This window comes from Sphaeramia orbicularis, chromosome 17 (assembly GCF_902148855.1).
Source record: "Sphaeramia orbicularis chromosome 17, fSphaOr1.1, whole genome shotgun sequence".
Classification (NCBI taxonomy): Eukaryota; Metazoa; Chordata; class Actinopteri; order Kurtiformes; family Apogonidae; genus Sphaeramia; species Sphaeramia orbicularis.
Window position 1 is genome coordinate 39,547,059 of NC_043973.1, and position 15,933 is coordinate 39,562,991.

The window sequence follows — 15,933 nt, forward strand, 5'->3', positions numbered from 1 at the left end:
CAGAGGTGGTTCTATATCTATAAACCCCTCAGGCTCTGTTCAACATGTGGGTCTGTGATTGAGAGTTAGGGTCAGAGCAGAGTTTGAACAGAGTTTGGATAGTTTGGATACTAGAGTTTGGATAGTGTTTATATAGTCTGGAGATAGTTTGAAGAGATCATTTGAAGATTTAGGAGAGGGAGAAGAGAAGGATGAGTAAGAGGATGGAGCCAGTGAAGAAGAGGAGGGTTTCCCCTGTGTGGGAACATTTGGATTTGATAACTCCTAATAAGGTAAACTAAATCTAACATTATCTCAGACACACAAGGTTTGCTTATCTGTAGTACTGGGAGAGACAAAAAATTACTGTACCCCAATTTATATAATGTTGTTTTTGTGTATTTGTGCATCTTCTGTACCATGTGAAAGGGTGTTTTCAAAGGCCGGAGAGGTTGTGTCAAAAAAAAAAAAAAAAAAAGAAAGAAAGAAAGAAAGAAAGAAATCACTGCAAACCAAAAACGGTTGAGAAACTGATATTTCTGAATAAAAATAAATCAAATCTCCCCTTTCCTGTACATCACTGTCCAAGTTACACTAGCATGTTCAGTGTCCTCTTCCTAGTTCCACAAATACTTTCACTGTCTTCTGCCTGCGTAAGTCCATGACATTTTCCTAAAGTGACAAAAAAAAACATTACACAACCTCCCACATTTACTACCATTTGGGGGAAATTTACACACACAGAATACATTCAATAATATTTTATTATACACATATGTGATAATTTACGTAGAGAAATTATTTGGTCATACATTTTTTGTTATTCATCGTCATTCCACAGAGCCATAACAGACCTAAAAATTCAATGCATCACACATTCTGTAGTTCAGATCCAGCTGCCTGTGATTCTACACATGGCCAGCAGGTGGTTTCATGTGCACATGAAGCCTCGAGAAATGAACCCTTTCTTGAACCAACTGGCTCAAGTGGTTCGATGCCTCATGAGGCTTCATCTCACCATCACTAGCTACAGCCATTTTCAGTTGTCACTTGGACAAGACGTTAAACAGGAAGCGCTTCGCGCAACTTCCGGTTTGCTTTTCACATTAAGAACGTAAAATTTAAAACTCTTACAAAGTAAAACACACAGCTCTGAAAATATATAAGAACATAAAAATAAATCCTGGATGGATCTTAAAGAGCCAGAACAGTATCTGATTTTTTTTGCAATGCAACATCAGTCTGAACGGCAAGGTTGTATTTATCCGACCTTTACATCGTTGAAATGCGATAAACGTCACAATTCTGCGTCCCAGGAGGAGGAGTGGCAGGAAAAACATACTAATTTCCGTAAACACAGTGTGTGCCTGCATGGTGGGTGTGGGTCACTTCAGGGTCGCATTCAGTTCATACTCAAAACTGACAGAAGTCGCATTTAATGTGTAATATGAACAAGCAGACAAAAAAAAAAAAATGGATTGCACCCAAAAAATCCGAATTGTGCATTAAGACCTGCTGTCTGAACGTAGCCTTAGACTGATCCAGTTTTTTTAAATCTGACCCAGGCCACTTTCATATGTGGTCCTAAATCTGATACGTATCTGATATTTTGCAATGCACCTTCAGTCTGAACGGTCAGGTCGCATTTATCCGACCTTTACGTCATTGAAATGCGACAAATGTCACAATTCTGTGTCTTAGGACGAGGAGTGGTGGGAAAAAATCACAGGTATGGTTTACTTCTGTAAACACAGTGTGTGCCTGCGTGGTCACATCTTACATCAGGACCTCTTTTACGCATGTGGGTCACTTCAGGGTCGCATTCAGTTTATACTCAAAACTGACAGAAGTCGCATTTAATGTATAGTATGACTGAGCACAGAAAAAAAACGGATTTCACCCAAAAATCCGAATTGTGCATTAAGACCTGCTGTCTGAATGTTTGTTTATTTGTTTGTTTATTTATTTATTTCAAATATTGCAAAAAAAAAAAAAAACATCAACATCAAAAGAATTATATAAAAAGAAAATCAAACATTTGAAAAGGAGCGGGATGAAGTTTAATTTATAATCTCCTGCCCCCTTATCCCATCCTTCACCTACTCTAAATTCTTGTCAGATTTCGTAACTCAACTTCAGTTCATTCTCTAAACTGATAGAAGTTGCATTTAATATGAATGAGCACACAAAAAAAAAAAATCAAATTTCACACAAAAAAAAAAATCTGATTTGTGCATTAAGACCTTCTGTCTGAATATTGAGTAAGATACTGTCAAATCTGAGCTCAAATAAAAGCCTGAAAATAGTGCTCATTTTTCTTTTCTCCTGAATCGACAATCATTTCTGAATCACATTGCAACATGAAGAACCATACTCCTGTAGTGATCTTCCTACCCCCATTGTCTGGAGGAACATTTTAATTAACTATGAAGCAAAATCTAATGACAAGTGCTATCATTTCTAAAACCTTTCCAGTTGATTGATGTTCATTGCTTCATTACAGCTGACAGAATGACAGGCACAGTGATTTTCTGAGTGATTTACCTCACCACAGGTTAAATAATTAAGCTAATGAGAAACTAAGGCTGTATTTCTTTTTATATAGTTTCCCCTTTGAGGTTCATTCCAAATTACTTGAATTAAATTTACTGATAGGTTTTGGTCCTAGAAGAAAACCTGGATCCGATCTGTGAGTGTTCTTTTTTTTTTTTTTTTTAATTTAAGCCAAATACAACTTTAAGGCTCAGTTTCTCCAATTGAAAAATCACCGGTTACCAGTTTTAAACGTGTCTTCATTGGGAAACAGCCACAACTCAATGACCCATTGAGTTTTCTCTCAATCAGGTATTGGATGTCTGTTGTTTGCAGCACTAAAGACTTTTAAGTTTCCTTAACTGTTCCAATGGGCGACTATATTAACAGTTAGAAAGGTCTGACACTTTTTTTTTTTCCCCATGTGTTTACTCCTATCACAATAAATCATGATACTGTTAAAAAGGCAGTATTTAGTTTGTTTCTTTTTTTAAAATGATTATTACCTGAAAGAATTGAATTACACCAGAAATATGCACAAATACTAAACACATTGTTATTTGATCACAACAGGATCTAATGCTATATCACAAAATGTTCCTGTGTTAAAACTTAAATTATGTTTTACAGACATTACAGTTTAAGATCCTGTTCAAATGTTCATATTCTATTAGTTCAGAACTAACATCATAACATAATTTTTGATTGTTTAATAAAAGAGTGTTAAATAATAATAAGTAAAATATAAACAAAAAAGAAAAACAAAACAAAAATGAACCTCCACATTATCTGCATTTGAATAAATACCTAAAAATATCGATACAGTACTTTTTAATATCAATACAGTATTGTGAAATGAAATATCGCGATATATTACAGAACCGATATTTTCTTACACCCCTTAGATCTGTGAGTGTTTTTTTTATTTAAACCAAATACAACTTTAAAGGCTCAGTTTCTCCAATTGAAAAATCACCGGTTACCAGTTTTAAACGTGTCTTCATTGGGAAACAGCCACAACTCAATGACCCATTGAGTTTTCTCTCAATCGGGTATTGGATGTCTGTTGTTTGCAGCACTTAAGACTTTTAACTTTCCTTAACTGTTCCAATGGGCGACTATATTAACAGTTAGAAAGGTTTGCCATTCATTTTTTCCCTATGTGTTTACTCCTTCTTATTTGTGGTGGTATAATGAATATAAAAGTATTCAGCGTCGGCCCTAGGTATTGGTACATAGGGGTGTGTATTGGCAAGAATCTGGCGATATAATACTAGGATCACTATACGATATATCACGATATATCATGATACTGTTACAAAGGCAATTTTTTATTTGTTTCTTTTTTAAAAATGATTATTTCCTGGAAGAATTGAATTACACCAGAAATATGCACAAATACTAAACATATTTTTATTTGATCACAACAGGATCTGATGCTATATCACAAAATGTTCCTGTGTTAAAACTGAAATTATGTTTAACAGACATTACAGTTTAAGATCCTGTTCAAATATTCATATTCTATTTGTTCATAACTAACATGATAACATTATTTTTGTGCTAGCTCTGAAAAACTTGCTGTAAGTTAATTTTGCCATTGGCTCTCTTACCTTAGTACCTCTAGATGTCAAGTCCCTTCTGTCTTGTCTATGTATATGTTTGTGTGTCTGTATGTTTTATGTATGTTGTGTGTATTCTTGTAGGTTATGTATGCATTTCTATTTTGTGTGTGTGTAATTAACCTTATTTTTTCTTACTTTTCCTTTTTTATCTTTATACCATCACTGTGTTCTTTGGTATTTCATGACAAATTCTTATATCTTGGGCTCACTGTTGGTATTCTTGCATTGAGAATCCATTCCAATAATATTGTATAACCTGAAATACCTCTGTTTGATTTAATTTGCTAAATGAAAGTGAAAATAAAAATTTGATTGCAAAAAAACATAACATTATTTTTGTGCAATCCCAACAAAGGAACTAACATCTGCCTCTCAGACAGTAAAAAGTGTTTTTTGGATAAGTTAAATAACCAGTATTTAATAAAAACAGTGTTAAATAATAATAATTAAGATATAAACAATAAAGAAAAACAAAAATGAACCTCCGCCATATCTGCCTTTGAATAAATACCTAAAAATACTGATACAGTACTTTTTAATATCGATACAGTATTGTGAAATGAAATATCGCGATACATTGCAGAACCGATATTTTCTAACACCCCTATTGGTACATTGGATTAATGGTGTCTGTTACAAACTACACTGTAAATTGGATTTATTCATTTTTTTAAATTTTTTTTTAACCTTTATTGAAGCAACACCAAGTGACAAAGAGATTTATGTACAGTATTATACAATATTTACATTAACATTGCAACATCATAATGTGGGGGAAGGTGGGGGTGGGGGGGTTAAGATATATGGCATGTAATATACAAAAGAAACAAAATGTCAATCAATGTCCTGTCTTGGCTGTGTGAATGTTCTGTGTGTGGTGGAGTGTGTAAGATGTGTATGTGGTGTGACTGTTGTGATGCGGGCTTCTCAAAAAAAGACCTAAAAAATAAAATAATAAATAAATAAATAAAAATTGGGTCGTAAATTTGACTTATTAAAGATTACAAAGAAGAGTCACAACTTCAAATTAAAACATTCAGTTATTTGAGAAAAGAGAGAATTTTTTTTTTTTTTTTTAAATCACTGCATTGTATAAATTTCCACAATAAAAGCCACCAATTTTACACCAATGAGCTGCCAACTGTGCGACATAACCACCCACCTGTAATGACAATGACAAGTTTAGTTAAGTGTCAGCTTATGTTATAAATGCAATGACCAACCACAGAAGTCATATCCATATTATGTTAATACGGCACAGTTACATTCCTTTTCATGCTAAGCCTCTTACAGAGCAGGCGGAACAACTGTACAAATGCGTTTTCACAACTTTAATGAAGGCTCCATGGAATTGGGAAACGCACGAGTCCAGGAGCCTTCAGGCAGATCTATGCCATTTTTCCGACCGTTCTATGTTTACATGTTTTCTAAAATCCAACCAGCTTCCATTTTACTACAGACACTTTATTTAAATCATCCCCACGGTGCTTCCAGTTTTCTATTGTAATCTTTGTTGCTTTTATCTAAAACGTGTTGTGTTTCTCAGATGAGATGTTCTGTTTTAATTGAACTTAAAACAAATGGATCCCAGAGGGCACGTAAACCTGCACGCGGACAAAATATCCATCCCTTGTGCAACGCTGCTTTTTTGTTCACCATCTCGTAAATTCTGCAGCTTGATGCAACAGAATGTAATTACCGCTAAATATTCGCTCAGTCATGTACAGGTCAATTCATCAAGCTAACGGAGAACGTAGCTGTTGGTACAAGATAATAAGTGCTACACTGATAAAACCACATGAACACAAACACACCTTCAAGTCCCCTGTGCTTTAACCCATAAAGACCCAAACATCCATCACCAACCAAAACCATCTACTGAACTAAACTGTTTCATACCTGCTGATCCACTAATCCTATCAATACATGGACATTTTTGGAGTAAAATGTAGTTATTCATCTTTTCATGGTCATCAGATTTGACCCATTTGGATGTTGAGAGGCTCCGTAGTTACCGTGGAAACACCGTCATCTTCTACAACATTGATTCACCAGTAAAACCCATGGAGTTGGATCAATGACAGCAGAAAGAAGTGTTTGTTTTATGTTCAGTTAATGATAGATTTTACGAAAAAAGTCACTTTTTCCTGCAGTTTTCTCTGTTTTTGATACAATGCCCCTCAACTTTAATCTGAGCTTTTATGAACGTCTACATGATAAGTGAATTAAATATAGGAAAATACATGACTTATTCTGATACAATACAAAGTACAGAAGATAATTATATAATAAATGGTGATAAATACTTAAGAAAGGTTAGATATAGAGAAAATTCATTTGGGAACTGACACAAATGTAGCGCTTGGCCTTTATGGGTTAACATGGTTCCCAGATAAAATATAAACGTAGGCTGACCTGTACGGAACAGGGAGTAAAGACTAACACTAGTGATGTTCGATACCACGATTTTCCTTTCTGTTCCAGTACCGATACTTTGTACAAATACACTTAATGTCTTGAAAATCTAAAAACAAACCAAAAATAGCATATTTCAAATTATAACTTCATAAAGAATACAAGACATGAGAGTAATTATTGTTTAATTATTAATAACTATTATAAATTATTAACATGAAAACACTGAACATGTAACACTTCCACACTTTTCGATAAATCAGAAACTATAAATAGAGTTGTGACAGATCTCAAGACATTACACCCATTAAAACACAAGAGGGCATTTAATTGGAGACAGTTACAGGAAGGGTTCTTCATATTAACAGCGTAACTTAGCGTGGAAACGGGTGGATTCCTCACCCAAAATTAATAACTTTTCTTGAAAACAAAAGAAAAATCATGTAAAACTATGGAATTTACAGAACCTTATACTGTTGAAGTTCGGTCCTTTGCATCATTTTGCAACTCTGAATGTGAACGTTATTTCTTTGGATTGAGATGAAGAAGAACACTAAGGATAATCAATTCTCTTCGATAGCTTTGGCTGAATATTTACAGTAGCCACATGAATAGAGATTTTTTCTTTATCTGACTAGAAAATCTTTATTAAATTAGTTTTCTCTTTCCCAAAACTGGTATTTGATTCTGTGTAGTATTACTTCAGGTCTACCATATCAAGGAATTATTTGTTCCTGGCAAACAAAATTGAATAATCTCTGAGTCAAAGTGAATGTTTGCACCAAATATGAACAAATTCCCTCCAGGTGTTACCTCATGTCATAGTGACGTTGACCTTTGACCTTTAGCCACTATCATCATCTCTAGAGGCTGTTAGGCAAATGAACTCTTGTTGAACTTTGAAGCCCTGGAATGTACTCTTAATTGGCACTTTACTGCTGTGCACTTTAGAAAATAATAATTTTAGTTATTTATGGGTAACTTTTTAAGGGGGGAGTACAGAAGTGTATTGCATTCACAAAAAAAATAATTTCTCTGTTTTTCTGAATTAATGAGATAATTATCTCACCCCCCCACCCCCATAGCTTTCCACCTGGACCTAATGGAAAGCTGTCCAGGGGTGGGGGGGGTGAACCGGGACATCAAGACGCATATTTTCTTTAATGCTGGTGAATGTCGTTTTATTTGACTTCATTAATGCCAACTCCCATCACCGCGTCGTGGTGCTGGGCTACAGGCTCCGAGCGCCACTGTTCTGTCGAGTTGAGCTGCTACGTCCACCCGCTCCAGTCCGGCTTACACACCGGGGAGCAGATAGCTGTCCACCTGGACCTGATGGAAAGTTATCGGGGGGGGGGGGGGACGAACCAGTACACCAAGCCGCTCCTCCATGGATCTAGTTCTGACTAATGCTTTCCATCCGGCCCGACAAATAAATGAATACACATTTGCACTCTTCTGCTGTGTATATTTTCTTTAATGCTGGTGAATGTCATTTTATTTGACTTCATTAATGCCAACTCCCATCACCGCGGTCGTGCCCTGTCAGGAAGCAGGGCTACAGACTCCGAGCGCCGGTGTGCTTGAAGGGCTTGATCCGTGCACAAAGCGGGGCTTGGTTCTGATTTCTGTGAACAAAACTAGTTCCATGATCTGTAATCGGAACCGGTTACAAGAACGGAAACAACTTCACGCTCCCCCGAGAGGCTTTCAGCAGCACAGATAGAAGGAGCTCCTGCCTGGACCAGGGACCACTGTCCCACTGACAGAGACACAGAGCCACATTTTATTTTTTTCAGGAAACAGTATCTCGTAAACTCAGAAAAACAGAGCTTTTTTTTTCGGAAAACAGTATCTCATAAACTCAGAAAACCAGAGCTTTTTTTTTTTTTTTTTTTTCGGAAAACAGTATCTCGTAAACTCAGAAAAACAGAGCTTTTTTTTTTTTTCCCGGAAAACAGTATCTCATAAACTCAGAAAAATAGAGCTTTTTTTTTTTTTTTTTTTTCGGAAAACAGTATCTCATAAACTCAGAAAAACAGCTTTTTTTTTTTCAGGAAACAGTATCTCGTAAACTCAGAAAAACAGCGCCAATTTTTTTTTTTTTACGTATTTTTTCTCGTAATTATGAGATAATTATCTCATTAATTCAGAAAAACAGAGCCGAAATTATTATTTTTTTTGTGAATGCAATACGCTTCCGTAGGGGAGGTATTTTTTAGTTTTTTTTTAAAATCATTTTAGTTTTCTGTTTTTGTTTTTTGTTTTTTTTAACTTTAGTTATAGAACTTTTCAACATTTATAGAACTTTTCATTTAACATGTATAACATTTATAATTTCAAGTAATGTATTCATGATACAGAGATTGACATCGGACATGATAAACAAACAGAACCCAAGGAAAAAAAAAAGGCACTACAAACAAGACACGCATAAAGACAGTCAAAACAGTGCATTCTGGTACCGCTAAAGAAAGAAAGAAAATAAATAAACAAACAAAACAGGTCAATAACAATATAAACACCTAAAATGTTTTTAAAGTTCCAGGCCACACAACATTTTCACACAGTGTAAAAGAGGCTCCCATATTTCGTAAAATTTATTGATAGAGTTATTTAGGGTGCACCTAATGTTTCTACTTTATTTTAAGCATGATGTCTGATCCATTGAACATGTGTTGGAGCTGATGAGTCCTTCCATTTGAAGAGAATGGTACACCTAGCTAATAAGGAGTATTTTAGTATTTCTATCAGTATTTTATAGTATTTACTAAATGCTGCTGACAATCGGGACCTGAGTACAGTGTTTGGTTTCTGTGTTCTTTGTTGGTGAATTTTAGGAATGAAAACACAGATTCGAAGTTTGCTAGTCTGGGAGGAAAATCCGACCCCCCGTTTAGTGACACTCTTTTATACATGGGTGTTATACAACAGTTGCACATCCTTAAAACCATAAAAGGACTAGTTTTTGCACTTTCTATGTGCGTGACAGACCTTCTTTGCCAAATATGATGTTACCAGATTAATGACTTTTTTTTTTGTGTGACCAGGCTCTGATTTCCTTTCTCATAGATTTCCTAATCTGGCAAGGTCATGGCGCCCTGCACAACAACTGGAATGAGACCTTGTCAAAACACTTTAAAAGGAAGTGAAGTGAACCAGATGTTTGGGATAGATAATTTGACACTTCCAAATAGGAAAATGAGACTCACAACATGAAATCAGCCTCCATATTTTATATGTTGAAATGAGTAATGAAATTTAAATCTCTGTCCATCCTTGCATCCACATGAGTATTTCTACAAAATTTTGCGACATTCTTTCATAACGTGTCTTAGAAATCACATAAACATAACAGGCAGAGAATCCTTCTTATAAACATGCACCATGGATGCTAGAGCTGCACAATTAATCAATTTTAAATCAAAATCAGATTATTCAGTTAGGATTATTTTTATAAAAGGGCAATCGGCAAATCAAATTTCATCTCTCTTGTGCCTCCGGGCTACCGTAGGCTCCGCCCCCTTACTGTGAGAGCAGCCTCCACACACCAGCACACAAATGATATTTGCTAAAGAGAGTGAGAAGTTTGTGGCTAAAAATAGCAAGACCAAGTCGGTTGTGTGGAGTTGGTACGGCTTCGAAGTTTCCGATGAAGACCAAACTCTGCCTGAAGGCGGAATCTGTCAAAGCAGCATCACAACCAACATGTTTCAGCACCTCAAACGTCATCATATGCCAGAGTGGGTGCAGAGCTGGCTGCACACGAGAACAACATGCCTACGTCTGTTGTCTTTTGTAGTTTTACCCAGAAATTGAAAATCAAGTTTTTAGAGGAAAAAGATCAGAGTTTTCTTTTTTGGCCAAAATCGTGCAGCCCTAAAAAATTAGATATACCATTAGGGGTTCCACCAGAAAATTCTATGCCACTTGGCAGCCATTTATCAGCTTTGTAGAAGGTATGGAAGCTACCAACATATCTGTGTAACTCCAATATCTGTGTACCTTTTTGCCTTGTCTTATTTATTTAATTTTACTTCATTCATTTTTAATCGTCTTTTCCCTTATTTATTTAAGTGTATGTGAACTTGGATGGATGGATGGATAGATGGATAGATGGATAGATAGATAGATAGATAGATAGATAGATAGATAGATAGATAGATAGATAGATAGATAGATAGATAGATAGATAGATAGAGGGTGTCCCAAAAATGTATACACACTTCAAAGAATTGTAAAGTAGGTGTTTATTAAAATTTATTTAATTTTCCAAATGTAATAGAATTTACAAACATCATTTTCTTGTTTTGTCTGTTCCATCTGTTCTCAAACTGACGTCTGTTCTGCTTCAGACTCTGCTGACAACACCTAGCAATGGAATCACACACATCACCAAACAATTCCCTTGGTATTTGTGTGCATTCACTTCAATGGCTGCTCTCAGTTCAGTGACTGTTGCAGGTCTCATAGCGTAGACTTTGTCTTTTAGGTATCCCCATAAAAACAGTCTAGTGGTGTGAGGTCTGGTGGATCGGACGGAGGGGTTTCACTGAATGCCCTCCGCGTTCACCAGACCTCACACCACTAGACTTCCAGGGTCTGGACCAGAATGGGTGTCAGTTTGAGAACAGGCGGTGACAAAACAATAAAATGATGTTTGTAAATTCTATTACATTTTGAAAATTCAATGAATTTTAATAAACACCTACTTTGCAATTATTTAAAGTGTGTATTCATTTTTTTGGGACACCCTGTATGTATGTGTGTGTATATGTGTGTCTCTACATGTATCTGTTTGAAGGGGGTTTACATATTTCTATATGTAAGTGTATTATGTCTGGCTGTACATAAATTTATCCAATCTCCAGTACTTGGGGTGGGTGTGGGGGTGGGAGGGCAGGTGGATAGAAACTGGATCCAACAATTTCATATTCAAGTTGTATATTTCCTTTCATGCATTTGAAAACTGAAAATAAAAAAAGACCTTGATCAAAAAAAAAAAAAAAAAATCATGCAGCCCTTATGGATGCATCTAAAAAAGAAAAAGTTATTTTATTGAGTTCTTGCTAAATGGCATCCATGTGGGTGATAACATACATGTATCACCCTGGGCGACCAGCTTAACAAAGACTACCTCACATTCTGAGAGGAGCCAAGGATTCAATAGAAGTTTCCAAATTACTTTTTTCAAGAAAACCCTTGACATGGAAAGATACAGTCTACATCATACCAGTACTTATGCTAATTACCTCCGCCAAGGAGGTTATGTTTTCATCAGGGTTTGTCAGTTTGTCTGTGTGTTAGCAAGATAGCTCAAAAAGTTACAGAAGGATTTTGATGAAATGTTCAGGAAATGTTGATACTGGCACAAGGAACAAATGATAACATTTTGGTGGTGATTGGGGGGTAGAACTGATCTGCCTTGGTGGAGGTCTGTGCTCTCCGAGTGCTTTTCTAGTTTAAAAGTAAAACATTCACTGAAATAATTCACAGAAATCAGAAGTTTTAAGTGTCATGCAAAGAGGTCGATGCCAGTAAAACTAAGACATACATAAAACTTACCAATTCAGCTAACCTTGTTTATTAATGTTAATAAATGTTGATACTGGCACAAGGAACAAATGATTAAATTTGGTGGTGATCGGGGGGTGGGGGGGGGTTGATCTGCTTTTCTGGTTTGAAATGAAAAGATTTATTTTTCCTCCAAATATTGACTCAGATTCATTCTAAAAACATTATATTTCATATGGATTGGTGCATCTTTTAGTCTTCTCTTCCACGCAAATGGACATGATGAAAATAACCCTGTTCACCTCTGGCATATAATTGTTTTTTCCAATAGTGCACTACTACAGTGTGTAGTGTACGAGACAGTCCAACACATGCAGATGGTGAATAAAATCAATACTCTACCGCTAATATAAGGCAAAAAATCACAAGCCAGAGAAAAGTCAAGTACATCCCACTGTCATAGCTGTAACAGAAACATCAAATACACAGAGCTTTGTCCAAACTTTACTTTGTGCTTGTGTTATAGGAAAGTACTTATTCATTCAGATCATCTCATCTAGTAACCCAGCCAAAACCCAAACTTTAATCACTATATTCTCTTAAAAACAGTTCACATTCAACGTCTTTCCAAAGCGCAGACATCAGATATTACAGGACAGCTCAAATGTCAGACTAGAAAAGTTGCCGCTATTGACTGAAGTATAATATAACACTAATACATACTGCGAGACTGCCTCCAGTGATTTTCATGCACAATCAAATGATTCTTATTCTGTTCACATGTTCCTGAGTGACAGTCATTAATTTTGCGATGTGAGTTCAGATCTTTTCATTTTTCATATTGAGTTCTATTGTCAGTAGGATACTCCGAACACTGGGGAGTTTATGGGATCATATGAAGTCACTGATGTCAAATAAAGTAGCGGGTTACCGCCAAATGCTTATGAAACATAAAAATAATGTTTCCCGCCCTTGAGTTGCTTCATTTTGAGTCTTTAAACTGTTTTAAGTATTAAAGTGAAACTCTTCCTTTTGCTCAAAGTGCTAAAAAACTATGCAATTTTACAAGAAATTCACATGACCGAAAGCTAATTTTTGAGTTTTGCATAATTCAGTAGCCTGGATAAATACAAAAACAACCCACTGGTGTTATTTTAGGATTATGTTAAACTACATTGGCTCTCGTACAGAAAACATGTGTCCCATTTTAAAGACTAAGTGTGTGAAATGCTAATGAAAGTATCCGTCGACAAATATGAAACAGAAGACTCTGACCCGTACCAACTTTAGAAAGGAAACTGAAGTTTGCAACTAAATTTTTAGGCATTACAATTGATAACCAGCTACAATGGAAAGCGCATGTAAATTTTCTCAGATCAAAAATAGCTAAAAGTATTGTTATAATGCATAAAACCAAAAACCTTTTAAAATCAGAAATCTCTCCATATATTCCATATCTCAACTATGTGTGGAATAAGTGAATATCTAGTTATAATATAGAAGAATGCATACAAAATGATATTATTGTGTGTTGCCTATTTGTAATTAATTCAGACTATCATGATAAGGAGATATTATCACATTTATTAATGATTGTATTTGTAGTAAATACTTGAAGTGCACATAAATATTTATAATTTCTTTTTTAGTATTTATTGTTCTTACACCTTTTTTTATGGGTCCTGTTTTTACCTTGTGCTTTAAAACTTCGTTGTATTTATTTGGCTTAGAGTCTGATTTTGACCAACTCTATATATAAAGTGTCATGAGATAACTTTTGATGTGATCTGGCCCTATATAAATAAAATTTGATTGATTTGATTGGTTTTCCCCTGTAAGTCGCTTTGGAAAAAAGCGTCTGCCAAATGCATAAATGTAAATGTATTTGCAATGACAATAAAAGGAATCTATCTATCTATCTATCTATCTATCTATCTATCTATCTATCTATCTATCTATCTATCTATCTATCTATCTATCTATCTATCTATCTATCTATCTATCTATCTAATATTATAGTTTATATTAAATAAAGGTCGATTATGCAAATCTGATTGTGTGAGGTGACTAAAAAAGTGTATGTGAATGGTTTGTACAAATGCTTTATGTTATTGTAAAATATATAGAAAAAGAGTGTGTTAAAGAAAAGGAAGCAGAATTAATTTAATTATTAGTTTGTTAAAAGGGGGTGGGAGTTTATAAGTTATACTTCTTACCACTCTTTTTCGAGCGCCGGAAAATTTGGTTTGACCATGTTCAATCAATCAATCAATTTTTATTTATATAGCGCCAAATCATAACAAAAGTTATCTCATGACACTTTGCATATAGATCCGGTCGGAACTAGACTCTCAAGCTGATTTACAGAAACCAACAGAATCCTCCAGGAGCAAACACTAGTGAGTGGTGACAGTGGAAGGAAAAACTTCCTTTTAACAGGCAGAAACCTGGAGCATACAGTAACATGAGTCATAGAACTACAGAACAATAACTTGCTTTTAACGAATATTTACAACTTGCAAGGTAGTGAACCGTCACATGACTCAGTGACACTGTAAACTACGTGAGTCACATGAGTTGCCACAAACTGCCCCCATTACAATCAGTGTGCGCTACAATACTTTTTCTAACTTTTATTAATGGACAATATATAACTGACATTTACACAACATTTATATATTTTTTCCACAGTTTAAATTGCCTATTAAAACTGGTAACTTGGTATTTCAAGGTTCATATGTAATGACTATAACCTTTGATATTATATGAAATACAGAATACAACTTACTCTTCCCACACAGTTTATTTAGTATACGAGAAACATACAGGGTGGGGAAGCAAAATTTACAATGACATTTACTTGTTTTTTTTCTCAGCAGGCACTACGTCAATTGTTTTGAAACCAAACATATATTGATGTCATAATCATACCTAACACTATTATCCATACCTTTTCAGAAACTTTTGCCCATATGAGTAATCAGGAAAGCAAACGTCAAAGAGTGTGTGATTTGCTGAATGCACTCGTCACACCAAAGGAGATTTCAAAAATAGTTGGAGTGTCCATAAAGACTGTTTATAATGGAAAGAAGAGAATGACTATGAGCAAAACTATTACGAGAAAGTCTGCAAGTGGAGGAAGCAACAAAAAACGTACCAAAGCTTTTATTAAAGCTCTCAAATCCAAAATCCTAAAGGATCCAACCAAATCCATGAGAAAAATGGCAATTGAACTTGAGGCAGACAACAAGACCGTTAGAAATGCAGTAAAATAGGATTTGAAGTTAAAATCTTACACAAGAACACCAAAACACTTGTTGACAACAGCAACAAATCCAACTTTAGCAATTTTTGGGAATCATGTTTATGGCCGCCTTCTAGCCCAGATCTAAACCCTCTGGATTCTGCTATTTGGGGCGTTTTAGAACATGCTACCAATAGAACATCACACAGCAATGTCGACTTTCTTAAAGATACTATCAAAGAAGAATGGGAGAAGTTGTCACCCGAATATTTGAGGAACACTTGCGCAAGTTTCAGGAAGCGTGTGAAGGCAGTTATTGAGAAAGAAGGAGGACACATAGAATAAAAACATTTTCTATTATGTACATTTTCTTGTGGCAAATAAATTCTCATGACTTTCAATAAACTAAACTGGTCATACACTGTCTTTCAATCCCTGCCTCAAAATATTGTAAATTTTTGCTTCCCCACCCTGTGTATTACATATAGTTTTGACATATAGTTTTACTTGAATAATTCCAGTTCTCACTGATATTTACAATAAAAATTGTGATAGTTAACCAAATACATACTACTACACCAAAAAAATCTTTTTTTTTTTCAGTGTAGTAAAATTACTTAAAAC

The 15,933-nt window shown here is 35.2% G+C and overlaps 1 protein-coding gene and 1 long non-coding RNA gene across 2 annotated transcripts in view; both read left to right on the forward strand.

Annotated features, from left to right (window-relative positions):
• The window catches only part of LOC115438028 (vertebrate ancient opsin-like), a 160,327-nt gene that overhangs the window by 132,950 nt on the left and 11,444 nt on the right, over positions 1 to 15,933 (forward strand). The window lies entirely within an intron of this gene.
• Positions 5,841 to 15,933, forward strand: part of LOC115438030 (uncharacterized) — a 12,390-nt gene continuing 2,297 nt past the window's right edge. The window contains exon 1 of the long non-coding RNA XR_003938013.1: positions 5,841 to 5,852. This is a non-coding gene — a long non-coding RNA (uncharacterized LOC115438030). The remainder of the gene's footprint in view (positions 5,853 to 15,933) is intronic.